This window comes from Sciurus vulgaris (genome assembly GCF_902686455.1).
Source record: "Sciurus vulgaris genome assembly, chromosome: 12".
In the NCBI taxonomy this organism is placed as follows: domain Eukaryota; kingdom Metazoa; phylum Chordata; class Mammalia; order Rodentia; family Sciuridae; genus Sciurus; species Sciurus vulgaris.
In genome coordinates this window covers 69933522-69959670 of record NC_136473.1, presented here as the reverse complement: position 1 = coordinate 69959670, position 26149 = coordinate 69933522, and the positions used below count along the sequence as shown (strand labels likewise).

The 26149-nt window shown below is 35.4% G+C and overlaps 1 long non-coding RNA gene and 1 pseudogene across 2 annotated transcripts in view; one reads left to right on the top strand and one right to left on the bottom strand.

Annotated features, from left to right (window-relative positions):
- LOC306641860 overlaps window positions 1–26149 on the bottom strand; it is a 479070-nt gene that overhangs the window by 427734 nt on the left and 25187 nt on the right. The gene's annotated exons all lie outside the window — the stretch shown is intronic.
- LOC306641664 (dnaJ homolog subfamily A member 1-like) lies at window positions 18446–19862 on the top strand (annotated as a pseudogene). The gene has a single exon. The product of its transcript is annotated as a dnaJ homolog subfamily A member 1-like (transcript).

The following is a 26149-nucleotide window of genomic DNA, read 5'->3' as shown; positions in this document are numbered from 1 at the left end:
AGGGATGAGTTTCCACCAAGTCTTTTATTTTTGAAAGGAAAATCTAGTGTCTTTTTCATACACAATCTAATTTGTAGAATTTTCCTAAAGCATCAAATCAGGTGATTAGCTGTAAAGACTATCAATTTTTTAAAAAGTATTTATTGAGTAATTTCTATGTGACTATCATGGAGATAAGGGCCTTACATGTTTTAAGACATTTAATGTTTGTAACTAGCATATGCGTTATTATTTAGTAACTGCCAGGGTTCAAATTAAGCCTGCTTGCCTTCTCAGTATCCTGCCTACCCAGTGACTTAAATGTTTTGAATTATTATAAACCAAAGATTATTTAACAAGTACTAATGAATTTTCTATGCAAGGAAGTGCCTTGGTAAATCTTTTTGTAAGTAAACTGTACATGTAAGAACAATCCTTTAATTCAATCTATAAAAAATAAAAAAATAGTACACTAAAACACTTTAACAAGTGGTACTGGGAAAACTGGGATAGAATCCAGGTATAGAAGAATGAGATTAGGTCCCTAACTCTCACCTCACACAGAAATCAACTCAAAAAGGATCAAAAGCCCTAGAAATTAGGCCAGAAACAATGCAACTCCTAGAAGGAAATGTGGGGTCAACACTCCAGCATGTAGGTATAAGCAACAAGTTTCTCAATAGGACCCCTAGAGCTCAAGAAATAATGCCAGGAGTTCATAAATAGGACAGCATCAAATTAAAAACCTTTTTTGCATAGCAAAGGAAATAATTAAGAATGTGAAGAAAGAACCTACAGAATGGGAGGAAAATCTTTACTAGCTACTCTTCTGACATAGGATTAATATCTAGAATACATAATAAATTAAAAAAACTTAACACCAAAAAGCCTCCAATTAAAAAATGGTGAAATGAATTAAGCAGTCTCTTCTCAAAAGAAGAAATAAAAAGGGTCAACAAATATAAAAAAAAATGCTTAGCATTGTTAGCAATTAGGAAAATGCAAATCAAAACTACACTGAAATTCCATCTCACACTAGTCAGAATACAAATGATAATAAATGCTGGAGGGGACGTAGAAAAACAGGAACACTTTTATGCTGTTGGTAAGGTTGTAAATTAGTACAATCCCTATGGAAATCAGTATGAAAGTTCATTAGAAGACTAGGAATGGAACCACCACATGACCCAGCTATACCACTCCTCAATTGTTAACATAAAGAATTAAAGTCACCATACTATAGTGATACATGCATACCCATGTTATAGCAGCACAATTCACAATAGTCAAACCATGGAACCATTCAACAGATGAATGGATAAAGAAAATGTAGTATATACACACAATTGAGTTTTATTCAGCCAGAAGGAAGAATGAAATTATGTCCTTTGCAGGAAAATGGATAGAACTTGGAAATTCAAACCCCAAAGGACAAGGTCATGTTTTCTCTCAAACATAGAAACTACAGAGGAAAAGGGGGGAAGAAGTGGGGAGGTAGGGAGAAGTAAGGATCTCATGAAAATCAAAGGAAGATCAGTAGAATAGAGGAAAGGGACCAGCGGGTAGGAAGAAGGGAAGAAAGGGGGACGTGCAGGGAAGTGATACTGACCAGATTATATTGTTACATTGTAAGTATGTACAAGTATGTAACAATAAATCCCACCATTATGTATGACTATAATGCACACTTTTAATTATTTTCTATAATTAGTGTGTGATATACATAAGAAGGCAAAAGTAGGTTGTCAGATTCCTAAAAGACAAACTCATCTTTTCTCACCTCAAGAAGTACAAAAAACCTTAATGACTCCTTGTGAAGAATTACCAGTGTAAAATTTCCAAACCAGCTAGAGTGACAGCTATTTATTGTTCACAGTCTAGGTTCTGGTGTCTTTGTAGCTCTTGAGGATATGGTATCCAAGTCATTATATTGGATTTTCTTCTCCACTAAATTAACCATAGCTTTGTCCACTCACTTATTCTAAACCATTTTATCTGTCAGAATCTGTAGCAACTGATAAGAATCATCCATCCATCCATCATGCATCAATGTCAATTGCTTGCTGAGTCAGATTATGCAAGGAGGAAGTAGGGTTGAGCAAAGAAACTCTGGTCTTCTTTCTGATGAAACTTAGTATCTTGCAAGGGAAATATATTTTAAGCAAAAAAATCCAAAGAACTTGAGAGGAAGAACAACCTGGATGAGCAACAATTATTGGAATAATTACTTTCATGTAATGCCATAACCTTGATGCTCTTAAATAATCAGGGCCCAGAGATCTACATTGGCTTTATTGATCAAAAGTTTATAGGTAAGTTTCATGTAAGTGGGGCTTAAAATTGCTTGAGAACACTTTCAAGTGATTTAGAGATTCTATCTAATATTATATTCTTTTTCATTCACTAACTCATCAGTTCATTTTCTTATTCAAGCATACATGTGTCAAGAGCCAGTTCTGCTGATGGGGATTGCATAGTGGCTGACCCACAAGGGAACTCAGAAGCCAGTGAGGAGACCATGGTGTGAGTGAGCAAAGATGATACTATATAATTAATAGTTTAATAGAAAAAATATGACCAATGTGCTGTTAGAACGTGATCCTGGAGCAGCAAATTTTGCCTGGAAGTTTGGAAAATTATTTTAAACATGATATAGAATGGTCTTGAATGAGTAGAACTTTGCCTTGAATAAAAGAGGAATACAGTCTAGGAAGATGAAATAGTATGTATAAAGTAATGGAGGTGTTGAGCATTTATTAAGGACAGGCAGAGATTCAGTTTGGGGGAATGTAGGAGTGTGGACAAAAAGAGAAGAGGAAAAGATGAGCTTGTGGGAAGACTCTGGTACCTGATCATGGAGACATGGCATCATGCAGAAAAAGCAGCACTTTCTCATTGGCGATGGGAAACCTCTGAATAAATGAATGGATTACATTATTTTTTGTTAGTTTGTTTAATCCCATAATTTGTGAAAGATGCATAGGAATGGGGAGAAACCTGTGGTTTAGAAACCAGGCATGTGGCTCTTCAAAGTTCTTCAAGTGAGACATCAAAATTAGGGTATGGCAATATGAATGGAGAAGGAAAGTCAGATTTGAGAGACAGTTTTAGAGAAAAATTAATTGAGATGTTTGTTGACAAGTTCAATGTATGATGTAAAGGAAAAGTAAAAATTAAGAATGGCCACTACATTTCTATATTGGAAGACACAGGAGATGGACAGCATTAATTTAAAGAATGGGGAAGGAGCAAGCACAGATGGAGACTGGTGGTAAGATTTATATGAGACATATTCAGGTTACATCTACCCTGATCGAGGGGACAAAGGAGCTGAGGATTGAGAAATGAATGGAAGTCCAGTCTCTGAGGAAGAAGGGCATCATCTAGTAGACATAGCAAGATGTCAGTCATTTCAATAAAGCAGTATAAAAGCTAAAATACAAAACAGCTATAATCTAGAGGGGAGATACAGAGTAGATTTAATTTTTGAGTCGTCCCCCTTTTATGAATTAATATAGTCAAGTTATTGAGTTCCATCCATTAGCAACCTTAGGTCTTTGATCTGTTTTCCTGGGCAAGAATTTTTTTCTGAGTCTTTGGTTTATAGAGCACTTTGATATTTCTGACAACTAAATACTTACTGAACAATAATGAAAATAGTGCTTGTTTTCTTTTAAAATCTCACTTCCATTTCCATTTCCATTCCATTCTCCTCCCACACCTGCTCTCTTTTGGTTGAAGTTTTAATTGCTTCCTTTCTCATATCCCTTTCCTTTGCGTATTTTCCTCAATCGTTTTATTTTTATAACAGTTTTGCCATTAAAAACATCATTATTCTCCATTATCCTTTATAATGCCCTGAACTATGTTATGTTTGGAAAGAAAATGGAAAAAAAAACAGTTGAATTTGATATTCAGTGTGTATTGGCCTTATAAATATTTGGACAATTTTAAGCAACAACTTATATTCAGAATTTCCCACTGGGGACTTTTGATAAAACTGAAACTAGAGAAGGTATAATTTTGGAATTTGTGTAATTTAAGCATATTCTTCAAAGGATAATTTTGGTGTGACAGTTATAAAGAGAATACAGTACAAAAAGCAAGTTACTCTGATTAGATAGATATCTTTCTCATCATTCTGTAATAGACTAAATTTGTTAACCTCTAATAAATCTTTAAAATGTAAAAGCATAATTTTTTATTATTATTTTTGAGGTGTTCTCCTTGCTTCTATTAATTAACAGTCAAAAACCCATTCTAGGGAAGTGTTATGGACTCGGGAACACCATCACTAAGTCTCTGCAGGCAGCTGATTTTCCCATCAAGTGAAGATGAACATGTGGATTGGCCTCACTGACCACCAGTGGTAGTAAGTTCATTTGCTTTACATAGTCCTTCTTCTCTCTTTCACCTTTCACAGAAACAGAGAGGCTATCACACACACACTCTGGTGGATTTTGCTTCTGTCCCTAACTTTCATGCCCTTAGCAGTTGTTCTGGTTTGGATATGGTTTGAATGTATCCTCCAAGGTTGGTACCCAGTGTGGGCAGGGAGGTGTTGAAGTGTTAGAATCTTTAAGAGGTGGAACCTAGTGAGGGGGTAATGAGGTCATTTGGGGCTACTACCCTCAGAAAGCATTAATGCTCATCTTAAGAAGTGAGTTAGGGGCTGGGGTTGTGGCTCAGTAGTACAGCACTTGCCTGGCTTGTGTGAGGCACTGGGTTTGATTCTCAGCACTACGTATAAGTAAATGAATAAAATAAAGGTCTATCAACGTTTAAAAAAAAAGAAGTGAGTTAGTCCTCAAATAGTAGGTTGTTACAAAGTGAAGGCCAACCCCACATGCTTGGCCTCTTCTAAACATGACCTGCTTGCTTTCCATTTTTCTGCCGTGTTGGAATGCACCTAATGGGCCCTCACTAGAGGCTGAAGAGATGGGGCTGCCTGATGTTGAAATTTCAGTCTCTGAAACTGTGAGGTAAATAAACGTCTCCTCCATCCCCTGCCAAATTACCCAGCCTCAGGTATTTTGCAAAAGAAAATGTACCAATGCAGTAGGATTCAGTAAACTGAGTATAATACATTAAACAATTCCTTTGGCAATAGCTTCTTCTAAAACCTTCAAGACAGAATTTGGAATGGCCAAATCTGTTTAAATTAGGAACAATTTCCTAAGGCGTGCAATATTCTTTCACAATTAAGTTATTTTAACCAACAATTGAAACGAAACACTAACACAAAGCCAAAATTTATTCTTCCTGCTTCCTCAATATGTTTCAAATCAGAAGAGTCAAATATTCATCAGCCTATGCTTTTAATTGAGATGGAGCTAATCTTGGTGAAGAATACTGCTAAGAACATTTTCTCTGGATCCTCAAACAAATCTTTTCTACATAGGGAAATAATGATATCCTGTTCATGGGGTTACGACTAAGATCAAATATAATGATGTATGAAAACCACTTAAGATTACCAATACCATATACATGTAAGCAGTTTTTGTTCTTAGTGGTATTGCTTTAAATAGTGGCTGGAAAGTGGCATTAATAGTTTTGGATGATGTGGCATTGGTAACTAGTTGACACCTCAACCTCCTTAGCTCAGGATACTGCACAGAGTTTCTGGCTGAATGCCGAAAGGCGATGACAGAGGAGAGGAAAAAGAAAACAGGAAGAGAGTGGGAGAGGCAGAGTGAGAGAATTAAAAAAAAGAGCCAAAAAGGGATAGGATGTCATTTCTACAATAAAAGGAGCCATCAATTTAACCAAAGTGGAAAGGAGACTGATATTTAAGGATGAACTACAATGTAAAATGTCCTTCAGTGTGTTGTTTTACTGAATCCTCACAACTATTTGGAAAGCAAGTTTTATTAGACCTGTTTTGAAAATGAGGAAATTGATCACCATAGAATTTAGGCAACATTTGAAAAATCATCATATAACTATTACAAACCAAGATTAGAAAACGGAGGATAGATAGAACTCCCTTGGAGAAGAAACTAAAATAAGTGGGAACTGGGGCACAGAGGAAAAAGCATGTGCTGCATGTAAATTCACTTCCCCCTCTAAACACTGTACTGGTCCAATAAGGATGTGATTTTAGGCCATATTGATGCCCCTTGTCTATCTGACACATTCACAAGTGGATGAAGCTCTTTGTTGGCTGGGAACTGTTTCTTTCCAAGAAAGAGCTAAGTACAAATTTATGTTTGGTACAGGAATATCTGCCTTCATTTTAACGACTATACTGTATGTATTTTTCCTTGGATACATAAACACATAAATTCAAAGTGCTAGAAATGCTGAGCATATTGCAGAAATGCAGAAAGTAAGCATATAGTGTGTTCAGAAAGAGGCACAACACAGAAAAACAATAAATCCAATAAATCCTGTGCTTTCTGCATGCTGGGCAGTGTAGTAAATGCATTATAAGCAATGATTCATTCCCTCTTCACCACAATACCTCTAGTGTTATGCTATTTTTCCCCCTATTTTACAGACAAGAAAAGTGAGGCATATGGGAATTACGTAACCTGTCCAAGATCACACAGCAAGTAAGTGAAGGAGCTGGGAGTTGAGTCCAACTCCTCCAGCTTCAGTGACCACTCACTTAAACCAGATACAGATTATATGGGTCTCATGCCATAAGGAATATATTATTTCATTTAATATACTCAAGCAAAGCAGATTATTATAATTTGAAGTAATGAAAGAGAAACATATGGTATGAAAAAGACAGGAACATTGTTCAGACATTTTTGAGATAATGGATACAATTAGAATACAGACTGGGTACTAGATAAAATTATTATTGTTATTTTTTAAGTGTTTTCATGATGTTGTCAAGTTAAAAAATTGTTTATTATTTTAGAAATTAAGGTTGAAGCATTTTGGGATGAAGGGTCATCATATTTATTTTAAAAATTTTGGTTCATTGTATACAAATGGGGTACAACTTTCATTTCTCTGGTTGTACCCAGAGTAGAGTTACGCCATTTGCATAAACATACATGTACACAGGATAATGATGCTTGTCTCATTCTATTATTTTTCCTTATTCCCACCCACTCCCTACCCCTCATTTTCCTCTATACAATCCATCCTTAATTGACCTTAAAATGGCATGAACAGAAAAAGCAAGAAAGACTGGAGTGAATGAGTGACAGGGACAGGGATGGGGAGAGATAAATAGAGAAAGTGTGGCAAATGCTGACATCACTGGATCTGGTTAAAGGATCTAGGGTGGTTTATTTTGCTGTTCTCCCTATTTGGTGTCCACCTAATTTTTTTCATAATGAAAAATTTAGAAAAGAAACAGTTCATTTAAGTTCACAGAAGCCCAGTAGTAAAGCCAACATCATCAGCATGTGACAAATCAATGTGGTAAATACAGAGGAACAGCTTCAGAGCACCAAGCAATTTACATGGAAGCATCAGTAAAGCCACAAAATTATACTGTTTACTTTTCCAGTGTTAGTGTTTTTTTGGGAGGTGGGGGAAATGTAGAAAGGCATTAATATCATCTAAGTCTTTTGTTTACTAGGAATAACACTTGTATAATTGTTTTAATGTGTTGTAGCTCAGCATTTATTTTTAGCATTTTTTTGTTTTATTGGTTAATTCAAAACATAAACACTTCCTGGCTTGAGCAGCACTTCCATCCCAGAAGAAAGTCATAATCACTTGTTCTGTCTCATTTAAACTTTGTGAAAAGACAAATTCTCACTTTTCAAAAGTTCACAAGTAGGAGGCAAATGTATTTACACAGACTTCCCCATTTAATTGCAGTCCAAACTACCAGAATATTAAAAAAAGTCTTTTACACCCACATTCATAAACTTTTTATGAGGAAGAGATAAATGACAATCAAACATTTGCTGAAAAAATTTTTTTTCTATTTTAAAAAGTATATTCCTAGTTTATCACATAGGTGAATACAGATATTGGTCAGAACTTTCTATTTTCTTAACCTATAGATATCTGTCTTCCAAAGTTTCATCCAGTGACTTTGAAATATTTTTAAAAGATTAAAATAAGTTCTACGTTCAGGTTTCCAAAATCCCCACAGTCAGGTGTTTTTGGAATTCTGATTATTTCAAATTTTAGGGCAGAACTATTTTGCACATACTCTATATGCATATGAAGCCTTCCGTGGCATCCAGGAGCGCAACTTGAAGTCAAATGCATTTCTGTGATGAAAACTACTCACACTAAGTGGCTAATTAAAGATTTTATAGAACCTCACCATAGTTCAGGTTAGATTTGGGAACCAGGTGAAAATGCCCTAATTTCTGAACAATGACTTTGAGTTTTCTATGCCCTCATCCTTCAGAATTGGAGGTAGACTGTGCAGTTGTCTGCTGTGGGTAGGACACCAGAGTGAGAGTCAGACTCAGACCTGAATCTTATCTGTGATCCTTGCTAGTGGTATGACCCTTAAGATCTCATTTTCTTCACTTATAAAATGGAAATAATACCTGCTTCATAGGATTGTTGTGATGATGATTTAGACAGAGCATTTAGCAGAAATGCCTCACCTAGGATAAAAAAAAAAAGTAGCTATTTTAATACTATTAGTCTTATTACTATTACGTGTAGGAAAGGTGTGCACTCTGGGCGTGGTGGTGCATGCCTGTAATCCAGTGGCTCGGGAGGCTGCGGCAGGAGGATATTGAGTTCAAACCTAGCCTCAGCAACTTAGTTAGGTCCTGAGCAACTCAGCAAGACCCTGTCTCTAATAAAAATATATAAAAGAGAAGGTCTGGGGATGCAGCTTGGTTGTTAAATGCCCTTGGGTTCAACCTCTGGTATATTTATTATAGTGTAAAGTCACTTTCTGTTTTAAATTGGCCTTCTGGTCCTTTTTATCTCTGTGTTACTTGTTAGGTGGCTATGCAGCTGGGTTGAAGCTGTCAGAGAAATTGAGCTGTAGGAGGATGTGAAACCCTGGCTGATGAGTACCATCCAATCTAAGTTCAGCATCAGCTAGGTCATTTTTTGAGCTCATAGAACCTCTTGTTGGGCTGAACTTGAGAGATTCTATAGCCTCTCTTCACCCCTGTAACTGAAGTGGTCTATTCTTTTAAAAATTCTGAACATAATAGTGCATGCTCCCTGTAACAAAAAAAAGTATAGAATTTTACTACATTCTGCTCATCCCCAGTTTCAATTCAGAGACAATGTTTAAAATTACTTCTACTTTTGTTTCTTCTGCTAGTAATTTCCATAGCTCTAGATAATATTCCTTTATCTATTTCTGATTCCCCAATATGAAAAATAATATTTAAATAGTTTATACTTCTTTTCCTTTCTCTCATAAATTTCTAAATTATTATCCTTTTGAGTTATTCTATGATTGCCTTTACGATTTGGAAAATAATACCTATAAATTGTTGATTATTAGTTCAATTAATTTTCTTCTTAACATAACATACTAGCTCCCATATATTTTCCTTGCTTTTTCTTGTTCTTTATCCTATCTTGTCAGATAGCCATGCAACTTCAAAATCAAGAAAGTGTTAATATTAATATTACATGGTACATCTACACATTTTATACTTTGTACTTGAGCATAGAAATTGAAAACCAATAAAGAGAACTTACATTACTCTGACGAAATAAAAATATTTACTTCTGGGTCAAATAAGGGTCTTTTGTCACAACCCCATGGTCACCTATAGGATAATGTAGGAAGTTTTAAGTTTAAATGAAGTTTCCCTTGTTAACTTTAATCTGTCTTAAACTCATTCCATGCTTTGTTTCCTTCATGTTTAGTTTATAACATTCTTATATGATACCTGCTTATATTTCCTAAAGATTTTAGTCAATGTTCTTTTTTCCTTCATTATGTACTCTTGTTTTTCTATGTGCTCGACTATTGTATTTAGTCTAAAGATCTCTCTAGTCCCAAATTTAAAAAGTTTTTAATTACACACATAACATATGGATATACTATATGTTTGCTAATTTGAAGCATTACAGATAAAGGTAAAGCTCTTTTGATCACCAGCTCAATCTGAGACCACAATCCATTCCTGTATAATTTAAAAACTTCCTAAATATACAAGTTGAGTTGATATTCCTCTTGTCCCTAAAACTGGTTACCTGTCAATGATTAATGTGATGTTCTGTCTATAACTTAATATCATTAATGATAATTTTCACACTTGATCTTCAGACATATGCCACCCACTAGAAATCTCCTATTAGAGTTGGCAAAGCAGTCTCAATTATGACCTGGTCAAGACCGAAATCATGATCTCTGTTCTTTATCCTCTCTTCCAAAAACCTTTCCCAGTGTTCTCAAATTCAGTGATTGGTTATCACTATACCTAACTGCTACAGACAAAATTTTACTTCTCCCATCTAGCATGTCACCAAGTACTGTTGATTTTATAGCAGAAAAACGTCTTTAATCTCTTCACTTCTTTCTACCTCATGTTTTCCAAACAAGGACATATTGCTGTAGTATCTCAATGGGTTTATTTCAAGAGTCTGCAACAAAGGGTCTTTGCACATGCTGTTCTCTATTTTTGGAATGCTTTCCTTTCTATTTTTGGTGAACTCATCCTTTGTCTCCTAACTTAAATATCACTTCTACAGAGAAACTCTCTGCTACTCACAAGCATAGATCAGGTTTCTGCCCTCAGAAATTTTGTTCACATCTTCCTATACTCATGTTTCAGTTTAAATTAGAATTAATCATGTGGTTAATTAAATTCGGTTTTCCTGGCTGGATTGATGCTCCATCACAGCAGGGATTCTCCCTGTGTTGGCTCATTTTGAACATCTGGAACTGCGACTGGCACATAACACAATGTTGAGAGCATGCCTGGATGATAGGTTTCCTCTGTATAGTACCCTGGGTGACTCCATTATCTACATCAATGCCTCAGATGTCAACTGGTCCCTCAGTGTCACTGTCCCAACCTCTTCTGTTCCTAAGCCCTTTGTGTTAGAGTTGGACTTCGGGTCTAAGATTTGAACTTCACTCAGAGCATTGCCACCTCTAAGAATTTATATTCCGAAGGTTTCTAATTTAATTACTGCCTACGTTCACATTTTCAGTGCCCCTAGAATGTTTTCTCTGTGTTCAGTATCACACCTAGTTCACTTCTGCTAGCTATCTCATCTTCTAACAAGTGTCATTTGCCTATCTTGACAATACAGTTTCCAGATCATATCCTGTTAATTTTACTCTTTCTTAGGAGTTAAATTTCTATGTCTTTTTTTCCATTCTTATCTCATGTTTTGCCAATCCACCAATATGGAAAAACAAGATATTTCAATAAGTGGGCACTTTTAAGTGAAATGGAAAAGTTCTTTAAAAAAGTAAATTAGTTTTAAACATTAAAGAAACTGGATTGTTACTTAGAAGAACTTCCTACAAAGGAAACACCAGACCCAAAATGTTTTTACCAACAAGTTCTGCCGTACGTTTGAGAGACAAGAGAGAATTTCAAACTTATACAGACCCCTTCAGAGAACCAAACAAAAAGAAATAAAGGTCACTTTACTAAATGTGGCTTATATAACCTTGATATAAAATCTAAACAAGGATGGTGTGAGAAAATTACAGGCCGATGTAACTTATGAATATTGATGCAAACATATCAAACAAAATATTGGCAATCCAAATCTGACAATGCATAAAAGTGAAAAAAAAAATCATGATCAAATTTGTTTTTTATTCCCAGAAATACTATTATGGCTCACAAATATGTTAGTTTAAATTATCTCCCTAATGAATTTAAAAAGAAAAGCCATATTTTCCTTTCAATGTATGCACAAGAAAGGATTAAGAAAATTCAACACACATTTTGATTAAGAAATATTTCTGGACAATAGGAAAAGGAGATACAGCAGAGTCTGCTGGATTTCCCTTACTATACTTTCTCTCTTTCTTTTTATAATTAGATTATACTGTACTTTGTTAGATGCTGGAAATGTAGCTGCCCAGGATAAAGACTGAACTTCCCTTAGAGTTAGCTGGGATTATGACTTAGTTCTTTTTAGTGGGATATGACTTGGGTGAGAAGTGAAGTTGTAGGTGTATCCTTCAGGGATACATGCAGAAAAAATGCTTAGAATATATTTCTAGGGCAATTGATGTTCTCTATGGAACAAACATAAGCATGGACATGGATCCCTAATTCATTCTGTACAGAAAACCATTCTGAAATGGATCAAGGACTTGAATGAAAAAAGAAAAAAAATGTTAAAAGATAGAAGAAGACACAGGCTAAAAATTGGTCAGAGGAACAGTTATTTTAAACAGGAAAGAAAAACACAAACTGTAAAACAAAAGATGGATATGTTTGGCTGAATTAACTTTAAAAATTTTGCTTATCAAAAGTTGTCATAAAGAAAGTAAAAAAAATTGTAACCTGGTAGAAGATACTGGCAACACATAAAACTGACAAAAATGAGTATGATGAATACATAAGAATTGCTACAAATTCATCAAATAAAGAAAGTACACAAAATAATCATAATTTGCCAGTGGACAGAAAGAAGAAACATAATTGACTACAGAAAAATCTGAAAAGATACCAAGCAAATGTGTATTCAAGAAAAGGTAAAATGTATAAACACATTCTACTTCATGTACAACTAATTAGAACAAATAAAAACTAAAAATAAAAAAGACTTATGGGCACAAATGTTTAAAGGAGAGAAAAAAAAAAAAAAAAGAGAAGGTAAATTGAAAATACCATTAGGGCTATGTAGCTCAGTGGTAGAGTGTTTGCGTGGTATGCACAAGCCTCTGGGTTCAAGCCCCAGTACCACAAACAAACAAACAAATAAAGCACAATTAGATGGGATGAAGCTAAGCATTGGTTAAACTTTGAGCAACTGGCAAAGCATTGGCAAAGCTGTGGGAAACTCCTGTACACTGATGGCAGGACCGTAAATCTGCAGTTGTACGTCTCCACATATTATGACCAATTCATTCCACTCCTAGGTATGTATCATAGAAATAGTCTTGCACATGTGCCAGGGACATGTATAATCGTGAATAACAGTGTTTTCCTAATAGCAAAAAATGGGGAACAATGCAATTATCCATTAACAGGTGAATAGGTACATACATTTCAGTGCATCCGTTTTAAGAAGTATGTTAGTACAAATAAATGTAATAAAACTTAATGAATTGTCTCTGCAAGCAAAATCCCAGAACAACTTAGAGGAGGAAAAGTTTATTTTGGGCCCTTGGTTTCAGAAGTTGTTCATGGTTGGCCAACTCCATTGCTTTGGGCATGAGGTGAGATTGAACATCATGGTGGAAAAGTATAGGAGAGGAAAAATTCTTAGCTTATGGCAGCTGGGAAGCAGAAAGAGAGAGGAGCCAGGAACAAAATAAATCCACAAGGGTACCTCTCCAGGAACCTATTTCCTCTAGCATGCCCCACCTGCCTACAGTTACTACCCAGTAGTATATTTAAATTTTGAGTTCATCAAGTGGATTAATCCACTGATGAGGTTACTTCTCTCATCATTCCATACAAATCCTACCTCTGAACATTTCTGCATTGGGGATCATACATTCAAAACATTATCTTCTTGGGGAAGTATTTTTAGATCCAAATCATAACATGAATCAGTCTGAATGAATCTCAAAATCATGACCATATTTAAAAAGAAGTTTTTACAAGACTATGTGATTTATGAGTCCATCTATGCAAACTTCCAAGTAGGCAAAACAAATAAAGCTATCATTTAGAGATACATTCAAAGCTGAATGTATCAATTTTAATATGAAAATTACTATTGTGTTTGCATAATATAGTTTTAAGTTTCAAATTAGTCAGCATTCAAAGTTAGAATTGTCCCTAAGTGGGTAAAAACTTGATCTCTTTTCTGAGGCCTACTATATTTATATTTTGGGTTTTATAAATATGTATGGGAGGCTTATATTAAATATTTTTGTATTTGTTGATTCTTTTATTTAATTAAACATTTGAAAGAGTGCATTTTTTCCACATTCATAAGTGATCATAGGGATTTCCTCAAATTTTCCAGAGGAGGAAAAATAGCTATATTTGGGTGGAGATAGAACATGGAATGGAAAGTCTCAGCCCCAAAGGCATTTTTTTGTCAAGTTATGAACATGTGAACATGGAATTATAATTGAAACCATTTTGTATACTTCACAATCAAATTCATATTGGAAAGAATGTTTTACTAATTTAAACAACAGATATAGAAAACTCTGACTAGTCCACAAGATTTCTTAAATATCCACCATTGTCCCAGTGTAGAAACCATGGTGGAATGGTAAATGAAGTAAATGGTATGTTATTTAGAATCCATGTGGAATACTTAAATGAAACCTATAGATAAATCTATGTTTCATAGGAACTCCAAAGATTTTTGAGATGATTTAATGCAAAACAATTATCTTCTAGAGTTGATAGATAAAAATGAAATTTGCCATTTTCTTCCCACAGGTTTCGTTTTTATTGTTTACTTGCTAATGATGATTTAAAAGAGCAGTAGAGTGACCCCCCCCAAATGAAGCAGTGAGCATATAAAAAAATACAAGATGAAAATGTATGATAAAAGGGCCTTAGAGAGAATTCATTTAACTAAATTGGCTCAATTGATGGTAAAGATAAACTGAAAACCAAAGAAATTGAAAGATGCACAAACCATATAACTAGTTAAAAGTAAGTCAGTTCTAAAACACAGGTCTCTGAAAGATCCCTTCAGTACTCCTTCCTCTTATTCTGCTGTAGGACTTAAAGGTAGAGGATACTCAAATATATTTAATAACTGAATGAATGAGAATTGATTTTATATTTGTATAAATAGCATTTAGAGGATTGAAACTATAATGCAGAAATAAATGAACTATGCTATAGGTTGTCGTACAAATATTTAACATTTACTAGTACTAAAAATTTTGCTGAATTCCATTATTGGTCTTTTATAAGTTTAATAAGATTCTCCATCTTTGGATAAAATCTCTTTTTAGAAGACACAATTGATCCATATCACTCTCTGCCCTATCTGGCTGTCAACTGGTCATGTCCTGGCCACATATTCCCCAAACATCTATGAATTGGATTCTGGGATCAAGTACCTCGTTCTTGCATCATCCTGGCGATGCTGATGTGGCTGACCTTTCCCATGCTGTGTCTTCACAGTTCCTTGTCCACTCAAGGCTGCCCTCTCCATTCAACTGAGTCCCTCTCTTTTTATCCAGTGCTGTTTTACCTCTATATCTCATCTCAAGTACCATTTGCTTTCTGTCCCCACCTTCTTACTTTTCCAGGCTCTTCCAGTTTTAGATGTGGTTATATTTTCTCTCAGGTGTCATCAAGTTCTCCTGCCCTCCTATCCCACATGTTTCTGCATGTATCTGTGACTCCTTAACCTAAACACTTCCCTTTGCCATATATACTCAATAAAGCTTTCCACTCTGATGAAACTAATCATCTTTCTTCTATAATTTCCTGTAGAAATTGTTCCAAAGTTGAAGGTAAGGGTCCCTATGAATTGAAAGCCCCCAAACTCAGCATTGTCTTCTTTGCCACCCAGAGGCAAATCCTGTTTTGCCCTTGTGAATTTTTCTGTCAGTTCTCTTCAGATACTAATCTTCCTCATATCTTTCTTTCTTAGGACTGATAAACACTTGAGATTAGCTATCGTAATTACCATTTTCAATTTCTTTCTCGGTTCACCCAACAACACAGGCCATGAGAAGGTGAAATCTTCATTTTTCAACTTCTTAACTTCTTTTATAGCCAGTGGCCAAGTGGTACAGTTTTTTTTTTTTTTTTTTTTTTTTTTTTTTTTTTTTTTTTTTTGCAACCAAATGGAAAGAAACTGAAGTCTTTTGGTATTACAGGTACATGTAGAAACATATACATTATACCAATATATAGATTACATTGAACTTATTAGAAAGGTCCTAGTGTTTTCTTATTTTCCCCAGTGGAATGTCTTTTGTATTACATAGGGTCTATGTATTCAGTTTTGGCAATGACTGTTTCCTCTCTGCCAAGTGGGAAAGCAGATGTCTGAGCGTGCTCTGAGGCAGTGGCCTACTTTCAAAAAGGGGAAGATTTTATGCCCTGTCCAGATTATCACTCTGGGTAGTGAGAACCTGCTCTTGCTCTTAATTTACCATATGCCTGTCTCACAGCAGAGAATGGAAAGAGAACTTATGAGGCTTTGGGATATATGGAATCACAGCTCTGCCATTAACTAACCATGAGACTTTGTGATTTTGTGCAAGTTACCTCACCTTGTTTACCTCTGGTTTTCTGAGATTGGGAGGATATCAATCCAGAAGTATCCTGCTCGGAAGCCCATAGAGCACATTCTCTTATGGATCAATGCATGAAATACTATCTGATCTATCAAGAGAAATTGGTGCCTTCAAGAGGTATCAAGATGGTTGCAAGAGAGGTAGTGTTGGATCTATGAGGCTCCCTAGAAGATAGAGCTGTAGATTATCTGAAGATCGAGCTTCTGCGTAGGGTACCAGGTCAATGCCAGATTATCATCCACAACCTTCCTGACAGATGAGTACCCAAATTCCAGTTCTTGGGATGAAAAACTCATTTGTTTTTAAGCAAATTTAATTCAACTGAGAAAAATTCAAGTTAATTCTTACATATTTGATACTTGAAAAACCACAAATGTGCAATAAAATAATTTACTTTTACATATGTACATGGCAGCCCTGAAAAAATCTCAAGACAATTAGCATGTTATCCTTACCTTTGAGATAAACATGTTCAATTCTTTGATAAGCCCTCACTTGCAGTGGCATCTGGAGCCTTTGTTATTATTCTATTTGCTATTTTTTTTAACACTGTGGAACTGCTAATTCCCAGAGTTAGCCCTTGAACTGGTGTTTTGAGCTGGTGGCGCCCCTTGCGAAGCACTGGCCCATGTGGGAAGCAGCCCATCCTACTCCGTCTTACCCACTCACTCCAGGAAATCTATTTAAAAAACACCCAGAAAGTCTTTCTGGAAGAAATTCACTCTTTCTTTATTTCTATATAGCTGAATTGAAGACTGGTACCTGAGTAGTCCATATATTTTTGGATTTGGCTTCCACTGAGTCTTTCTGCCTGGCTTGGATGAAAGCTAAGTTTTTGTTATCTTTCCTGGATACTAAAACTTGTCATGTCATCCAGTTTGCCCTGATACCTTGGATTCTGACTTCATCTTTGCCCTTAGGAGTCCCCCACACGTTCTTCCCTATTGACCCACATCCCAGGCTTAATTTCTCCAGAATTGCTTGTTTTCTAATTGTCTCAAATCTGGCACAGATGTCTGTCCTTCCTCCCAATTCCTCCAACTCTGATGTCTGCACAATTCATCTCACATCTGTAATATATAGACTTATATTGTCAGTTATCCTTATAAGTGCATGTCTTGTCTGCCCAGCTGGATTAAGCATATTCTCTAAGTAGGAATTGGAGATTCTTTTACATCTTGATATTCAATAGACTGTCTAGTGTAAATCCTTGAACACATTAAATGCTTAACAGTTCTTTATAAGTAACTGTTGAGCTAAAGCCATGGCAAGGCATTACCTTAAGATACTTGGAAAATGGTTAGGAGTTTTGGACCAATCACTGTGTTCGTATCTTGAAAAATTTGTATGCTGACTTTTTAAGTTGTATACCATAGTAGGTAACCCTTTTAGCTCTGAGTTCCAGGAAAATTAAAACGAAGTTCACTTATTGTGTTGGCTTCTTGTTTCCCTAATACTCCTTAATTCCAATTTTCCATTTCTATTCCTAAGACATTTAAAATCCCTTGCAAGAAGGAAAGATATTACAAATGCATTTATATAAGGCTATTTTAAAAAGTAGAAATCAGATTGTTTTTATTTTTTGCATTTCAACATGCAGAATGTATAAATGAATTGATCTCAATAAGATATGAAAAGACTAGAGTCTACCTAGTGAAGGATTCATTCATCAGTTTTGCAAAACAAATGGGTTGTCTTTTTAAAAAAGGTAATATAAGTTCAACCAGATAACTGGAACTTCGGACGAAAAAGAGACTAGAGGTTCTTATTATTTCAAATGACACTATTAAATTGCCAAGAGCAGAGCCATCTGGACAGAGCCCATATTGATATGTAAATGAAAGACAATTTCTTTGGAAATACCTGTATAAAATATCTTACAAAATAGACAAAAAAATGAATTTGGGGAACAAAACAAAGAGAAATGCTGAAACTAAATTAATGTTTAACATGGAGTAACTATAAAGTAGTTGGAAATTTTCTATGATGTAGGAATTCTTACATGGTCTGTTTCAGGGAGGGAGAGAAGGTCAGAGAGTGATCTTCCTGCTTTTGTGGTTTTCTTAATTTTCTTTAGTTCTAAGTATTCAGTATCCTAAGATGCTGTATTTGGGTATTTTATTCTGAGCCTCAACATTAGATATCAGGATTGTGGTGATTGAGAAGAAATGTATGAATGGGACAAAGTTATGCGCTCCTTCCCACTCCCCCACTCGGCCTCAGCCCACTCACCGGCTGTAGAAAATGGTGAAAGAAACCGCTTATTATGATGTTTTGGGGGTCAAACCCAATGCCACCCAGGAAGAATTGAAAAAGGCTTACAGGAAACTGGCCTTGAAGTACCACCCTGATAAGAATCCAAATGAAGGAGAAAAGTTTAAACAGATTTCACAAGCTTATGAAGTTCTCTCTGATGCCAAGAAAAGGGAGTTATATGACAAAGGAGGAGAACAGGCAATTAAGGAGGGTGGAGCAGGTGGTGGTTTTGGCTCTCCCATGGACATCTTTGATATGTTTTTTGGAGGAGGAGGAAGAATGCAGAGAGAAAGGAGAGGTAAAAATGTTGTGCATCAGCTCTCAGTGACATTAGAAGATTTATATAATGGTGCAACAGAAAACTGGCTCTGCAAAAGAACGTGATTTGTGACAAATGTGAAGGCCGAGGTGGTAAGAAAGGAGCAGTAGAGTGCTGCCCCAACTGCCGAGGTGTGGAATGCAAATAAAGATTCATCGGATAGGACCTGGAATAGTTCAGCAAATTCAGTCTGTGCATGGAGTGCCAGGGCCATGGGGAACCTATCAGTCCTAAAGATAGATGTAAAAGCTGCAATGGAAGGAAAATAGTTCGAGAGAAGAAGATTCTAGAAGTTCGTATTGACAACGGCATGAAAGATGGACAGAAGATAACATTCCATGGTGAAGAAGACCAAGAACCAGGACTGGAACCGGGAGATATTATCATTGTGTTAGATCAGAAGGACCACGCTGTTTTTACTCGACGAGGAGAAGACCTTTTCATGTGTGTGGACATACAGCTGGTGGAAGCATTATGTGGATTCCAGAAACCAATATCCACTCTTGATAATCGAACCATAGTCATCACCTCTCATCCAGGTCAGATTATCAAGTATGGAGATGTAAAGTGTGTGTTAAACGAAGGTATGCCAATTTATCGTAGACCATATGAAAAGGGTCGCCTAATCATTGAGTTTAAGGTAAACTTTCCTGAAAATGGCTTTCTCTCTCCTGACAAACTCTCTTTGCTGGAAAATCTCCTACCTGAGAGGAAGAAAGTAGAAGAAACTGATGAAATGGATCAGGTAGAACTGGTGGACTTTGATCCAAATCAGGAAAGACGGTGCCATTATAATGGAGAAGCATATGAGGATGATGAACATCATCCCAGAGGTGGTGTTCAGTGTCAAACCTCTTAATGGGGCCAGTGAATAACACTCACTGCAGGCATTTTATATGCAGTAGTGAATGAGTGAAGGACTATAATCATAATATGCTCACTACTTGCTATTGTTTTTGTTTTAATATTCAATTATAGTAGTGTTTTAAAAGTTAAATGAAGAATAAACGCAAATATAAAAGCTCAAAAAAAAAAAAAAAAAAGAAATGTATGAATGGGGGGCTCATACAGTGGAGGAGTCTGGGTCTTTGCAAATGAGAATCGTGGTATCACCAGATCTGAAAGACAATGATGTGGAGGTTAGAAGTCACTCAGGAGATGCATGCAGGTGAGACATTGTCATCTCAGGATTCCACTAACCATGACTTTCAGAGGACTGAAAAAATGAGATCAAAGATAACAACTGGGATAAGACAAATGTTCATCTTCGGGGAGAAGTTTTAGTCACAAATATTAAATAATCCATCAGATTGACACATATTAATTGCTGAGGAAACTTGAATATCTCATGTCAGGTTTCAAGTACTTATGAGTCTTATAGAGGGAAACAAGACGGTATTAAAAACTACAGCTCAAGATAATTATGAAAAAAATAAAAAGACCAGCAATAAAAGAATAATATTGAGTAAATGCAAACTATGTGCTAAGAACATTTAGCACATTTTTAAAGTTAAGGAAATGGTCATATCTGGTTGGAGGGTAAGGTAAGGAAAGTCTTTAAAATTGCTTTCTTTGAAACAGGTAGTCAGATTCTCACATGAAGACAAACCTTGATATCCAGAAGCATATGAAATTTGCAACTTCTCACCCAGCTCATTTTTGGAATATTGCAGTCATTTTGGATGTTTAAACACAAAATTTTAAAGTTGACCATGCTGTGATAAGTGGAAGGATTGCTGTTTATATGGTGGTATGCTTTTGATTACAGCAGGCATTGCTTTCTTTTCCAATTGTCTTTGAGAATAAAGAAGAAAAAAGTCTTCAGATGCAACAGCATTTGTGTAGCATCTTGTCTGTCATGTTTTGTTAATAGTGGAGAAGGTTTGACAGAGAGATGGAAGGTAACTTTCCTTTAAAAAAATTGCTTTTAAACTTCTGCTTAAGGTGTTCTGATTTTCTGGGGTCCACTAAGAGAGAAAAACAAATGTGAGTAAAATGTAAAGATAAATAGGTAGCCAGAGAACCAAATCTTGAGTCAGATGATCTGATTATAATCTTAACATTTAATCATGATGCAATTTGGGGGTGAGCAAATTACTTCAATAGTTTAATTTGGGCTTTCTAGTATGTGAACTAAGAATGAGCATCAGATGAGATGAACTTAAAAAAAGGCTCAAAAGTTGTAAGAACTTGCAGTTATCATTTCTAACAAATAAGTATTATTCTACATAAAATAGTGCTCAATAAATTTTAGATGTTCAGAAAAAAAAACACAAAATTGGAAATCAACCTTGTTACATATTTCCTTCTAACAGCAAGAGATCCATTCTACATTGATTTATTCTGAGAAAATGAAGTCTGGTTATCAGGCAACTGAATCAATTTTCTTAAGTAACTTTTTTGAAATAGAACTTGTAAAATATCAACTGATGTTTAACTGATAGTTACATTAAGGGATATATCAAATCTAGCTTGATTTAGTATAAATATTAGAAAGATTTTGAATCCTCATCACGTGAGTAAGGAATCCTTAAGAATCAGGCACTGTTTTGATTATGGAAGACCACAGGTCAATGAGTGGTTTAATGAAAAATTATTTATTGTTCATATGTGTATATCTATATACATAGATTCTTATATGTGTAGGTTTAATCTTTGTAGCATTAGTTGATAGTTTTAGGAAGGGGGTATTTTTATAGTATAAAGATAATGTATTCTTTTCTCTTTTTGCATTCAGAGTTAAGTCTCCTATATAAACTGAGAAACCAGCTCTTTGTGTGAACTCCATTCAAAACTGGCAGTCTTTGAGAACATCTGATAAAAGGGTTAGAATATTATTCCCAAGTTTGGTATATACAAAGGGGTCTGCCAAATGCTGTGCCTCTCTTTTGTCTTTTTCTCTTGAGTTTTTTTAGTATGTTACAAACCATGTACCTTGAAATTTTACAGAAGTATTAAGTCAATGAGCCTCAAGGATTCTTTTACTAATTTTTTTTTTTTGAGTCCTTGTCTATTCCTGTACTTGTCACTAGGTCCAAATTAGCATGTTGTCATGAACAGAGTAAACGGACATGACGTCAGATGAGTAAGGTCTTATCTGTGAACTACAGACAGTAAGAGAGCTGATTAACTTCTGTGTTAAGACAGCAGAGGTGCACTCTTGTCTTTTCCCAGAAAATTTCTCTTTATGGATGGTGCTATCATTTGAATATGGTTCATCACTTCCAAAACTCCTGCTGAATTTTATGATGTTGGGAAGTGAGATACCTTTTAAATTGTTTTAAATTTTTAATTTTTAACTAACACTTTAATTACACACACTAGTGGGGTTTAGTGTGATATTTCTATTCATGCATACAATGTTCACTGATCAAATCCAACCACTCTTTTTCTACCCATTTCCTTCCCAGTGTCTAGTGATTACTATTCTATTTTCAGGTTGACATTTTTTAGCTTCTGGAGTTGGAACTTTAAGAAGTGAAGGGACTACTACCATTTTGCAGGAGTGAGTGGGACTGGATTAGCATACCATGAGAGCTGGTTATTAAACAGCAAGGTTGCCTCTTTGCTTTCCTGTTTTCCCCCTCTTTTACATACACCTGTTTGCCCTTCCATTTTTCTGTCATGTTAGGATGCAGCATGAGGGCCTCACCAGAAGCCAAGCTGATGCTAGAACCATGTTTTTGGACTTAGTTATGGGACTATGAGCCAAAATAAATCTCTTTTTTAAAATAAATCAAGTCAGGTATTTTGTAAGAGTAATAGGAAATAATCTAAGACAGATGGCTATCATGAAGAAAACATTCTCCAACATAATAAATGTAATCCAACTGCCAGAGTCTTTGTGGATTTATTCTAGTAAAGATGTCTGGTACAGCAGCTTTAATTATGGATGTCACCTGCTTAGGTATCTGCTAATACATCTGGGTTTTGCTGAGGCTAGGTTCATACATTTGATGGGGATATGACATAGACTTCCAACATTGCATCTTTCAAATCATTCATGGTGGTTCTAATTTTTTTGTAATCCTTCTAGGTGTACTGCTTCTTAGTGTAACGGGGAGGGGCAACAGCTCAGAGATTTCCATTGTCCCTCCTTCCTCTTATTTCCTAGGTTAGGGAATCGTGCTAAATATATCTATATCAGTTATATAAAGAGAAACTGAGGAAATAACCACATTGGAGGGTATAGGGTTATTTGTGACATTTGGATTATGTGCAACAAATTTTAAACAATTTATCATTTGACATCTACAAGTTCTCACTTAGGCAAAGAAGACAACTACATTTGAAATCCCCTGATACAATGGTTACTTTAGACCTCAAATTCAACAGTTCTCAAAAGATCTGAGAATGTCCCTTGTTCTGGTGCAGTTCACTCTAAGAAATGGCCTCAGATCCTAGTAGGGAAAGACAGAAGGAAAACATACTATATATCCTTGTGGAAATATTCCAAATTCCTTCCCCAGAGGATCCAGTCTCTACTTCAACAAAGGGACTTAATTTCTAGGAATTGTATGGATCTGGATGGAACTCATGGGTAGGTCACAATTTTCCATTGTGCGTGGCTGATTTTAGTCATCTTCTTGCCAGCTCTTCCTATTTTTGACTATATAAATAAAACAAAAACTTAGTTTACTTTTCTGAAAGAGTGGCAGGAGAATTAATGAGGAAAAGAACAGTGTTTGCAATAGTATTTGCAACAAATGGTGCTTGGGAAAACTGAATGTCTACTTCTTAAAGAAAGAAGTGAAGCCCATAACTCACACTATATATAATATATATAAACTCAAAATGTATCATAGACCTAAATGGAAGGATGGAAGGACTAAGACTACAGAACTCTTGAGGAGAAGATGGGAGAATGGGAGTAAATTGTTGTGTGTGGGTGGTGTGCAGGGTATTGAACCCGGGCTGAAATACATCCCCAGCCAATGAGAGTAAATCTTTGTAATCTTGAATTAAGCAATGATTTCTTGGCTATGACATCACAAACATTGCAACAAGAGAAAAAAAATAGATAAATTAGACTTTATTGAAGTAAAAAATGTTGTGCTGCAATAACATCATCAAAAACTGAAATGATAATTCATATAATGGAAAAATAATTTAAAATCATATATATATATATATATATATATTTTTTTTTTTTTTTTTGGCAATGCTGGGGATCGAATCCAGGGCCTTGTGCATGCAAGGCAAGCACTCTACTGACTGAGCTATCTCCCCAGCCCTAAAATCATACATTTAATGAAATACGTTTAGAACATGTATTTAGAATATGCAAGGACTCTTACAACTTAACAGGAAGATGAACTAATTTTAAAAATGGGCAAAGGCTCTAAATAGATATTTTTCTAAAAAGAGTACATGAATGGTCTATGAGCCCATGGAAATATGATCAGTCACAATCACTAAGTAATACAAATCATGAAATATCCATTTGAACACTTCATACTCACTTTATAATAACTTATAACAAGTTGAACAGCTAAAATAAAAAGAAAGATACTAAGAAGTGTTGGCAAACTTGGGGAGAAAAGGCAATCCTCATACATCAGAGGATTGTAAGATGGTATAACCACTCTAGATAACACTTTGGTAGTTTCTCATAATGTTAAATTTACAGTAACATTATCACCCAACAATGCTGTTCACAGATTTATATCCATGAACATTGAAAGTTCATGCAACATTATTCATAATAGCCCAAATTTGAAACTGCTGATAAATGGATTTAAAAATCCATACAGTGGAACATTATTTAGCAATAAAAAAGAACAAACTACTGACACATGCTCTAACAGTGAAAGAAATCAGCCATCCAAGGACACATATTGTATGATTCCATTTACATGAAATGTCTGGAATATTTATAGAGATAAAAGGTAGATAATGGTTGCCAGGAGGTTGGAGAAGAGGAGAACTGGGGAGTTATTGCTAATTGGTATGTGCTTTCTTTTGGGGTTGATGAAATATTCTAAAAAAAATTAGAGTGGTAATGTTTGCACAATTCTGAGAATATACAATAAAACACTGAATTATACAATTTAAAGGGTGAATGTTATGGTATGCAATTTTTTTCCCAATAAATTATTGAAAAAGCTTTGCTCTCCACCTAGGAATATCATTATGTCTTAGCCATTATCATAGATCCTCATAAGGTCAAAGCACTCTGATAACATCACTGTTTTGTTAGCCATTTCAGTAATTATATCCATCTTGCCTTTGAAAGTGAAGTGTTTTCATCTTGTCCCTGCATTTCAGGATTCTATCATCCTTATTGCTATTAGGGAGTCCAAATCCACATAGCAATAATCACACTTGAGTTACAGAAGACATCTAGAACAGAATTTCTAAAAAATACTACTGCCCTTTTCAAAGGATTACAGTTACTGTTAACTGTTTCTAAAGACCCTCTCATGGAAAACAGGTGGAAGTTGTTGTAATAAATCCATCTTAATATTTCTATCTCCCTGAGCCTTCTGACTGCTTCCTCCATTCTACGCCAAAGATGTTCTATCAATCCCATTTCACTTATAGTAGGTCATAATCAAATCTGGATTTCAAAGAGCTACCCAACAAACCACTGGGAACTCTTCCATGTGTTCTTGCTAAAATTTTGAACCTGACTGAAGGTCTAGTATGCAGCTGTTAGTAAACTCCCCCACATCTTGCCATGTATTTTGTGTCCACCGTCCCTACAGTGTTGTCAAAATCCTCTCCTACGTGTGTTCCTTCAGTTTCTGCCTGGACATATTTGCCAGATTCTGCAATTCCTTTGGAGTGCAGGCTGTTTTCCTTAGGGCTTATACTTCTCCACTTAGAGTATGATAAAGCTTAACTCACCGTGAGCTAGGAAGCAAAGAGGAACAGGCAAGTTTTGTGGAGAATGAGAGAAATTTCTGTTGTCCTGTTTGACTTACTTCCAAATAAAAATTTTACCTGCTTAAAATATACTCAAATGTAGGTGTTCATAGCATGGTCATATTTTGTGTCTCACTGTGCAAACACCAACTTGGTAATATTTGAGATATATGTTTTGACCATGAAGAAACTTTTTGCAATGATAATTGTGGAAAATTCTTCTTCAATAGTTCTCTTCCTGAAAATTCAACAGGTAATGATTGTTAGGTAAAAAAAATATATATATACTTACAAAACAAATTGATATAATTATTTGCCTGGTCTTTTAGAAGCTTATTTGGATTATAATCCTGTTGATCAAGCAAAGACTCAAGGCAAGGGTATTTATTTGGGAAACTATTCAGCAGAGTTCCCCCTAGAAGGAAACCATCACATGACCAGTTAGTGAA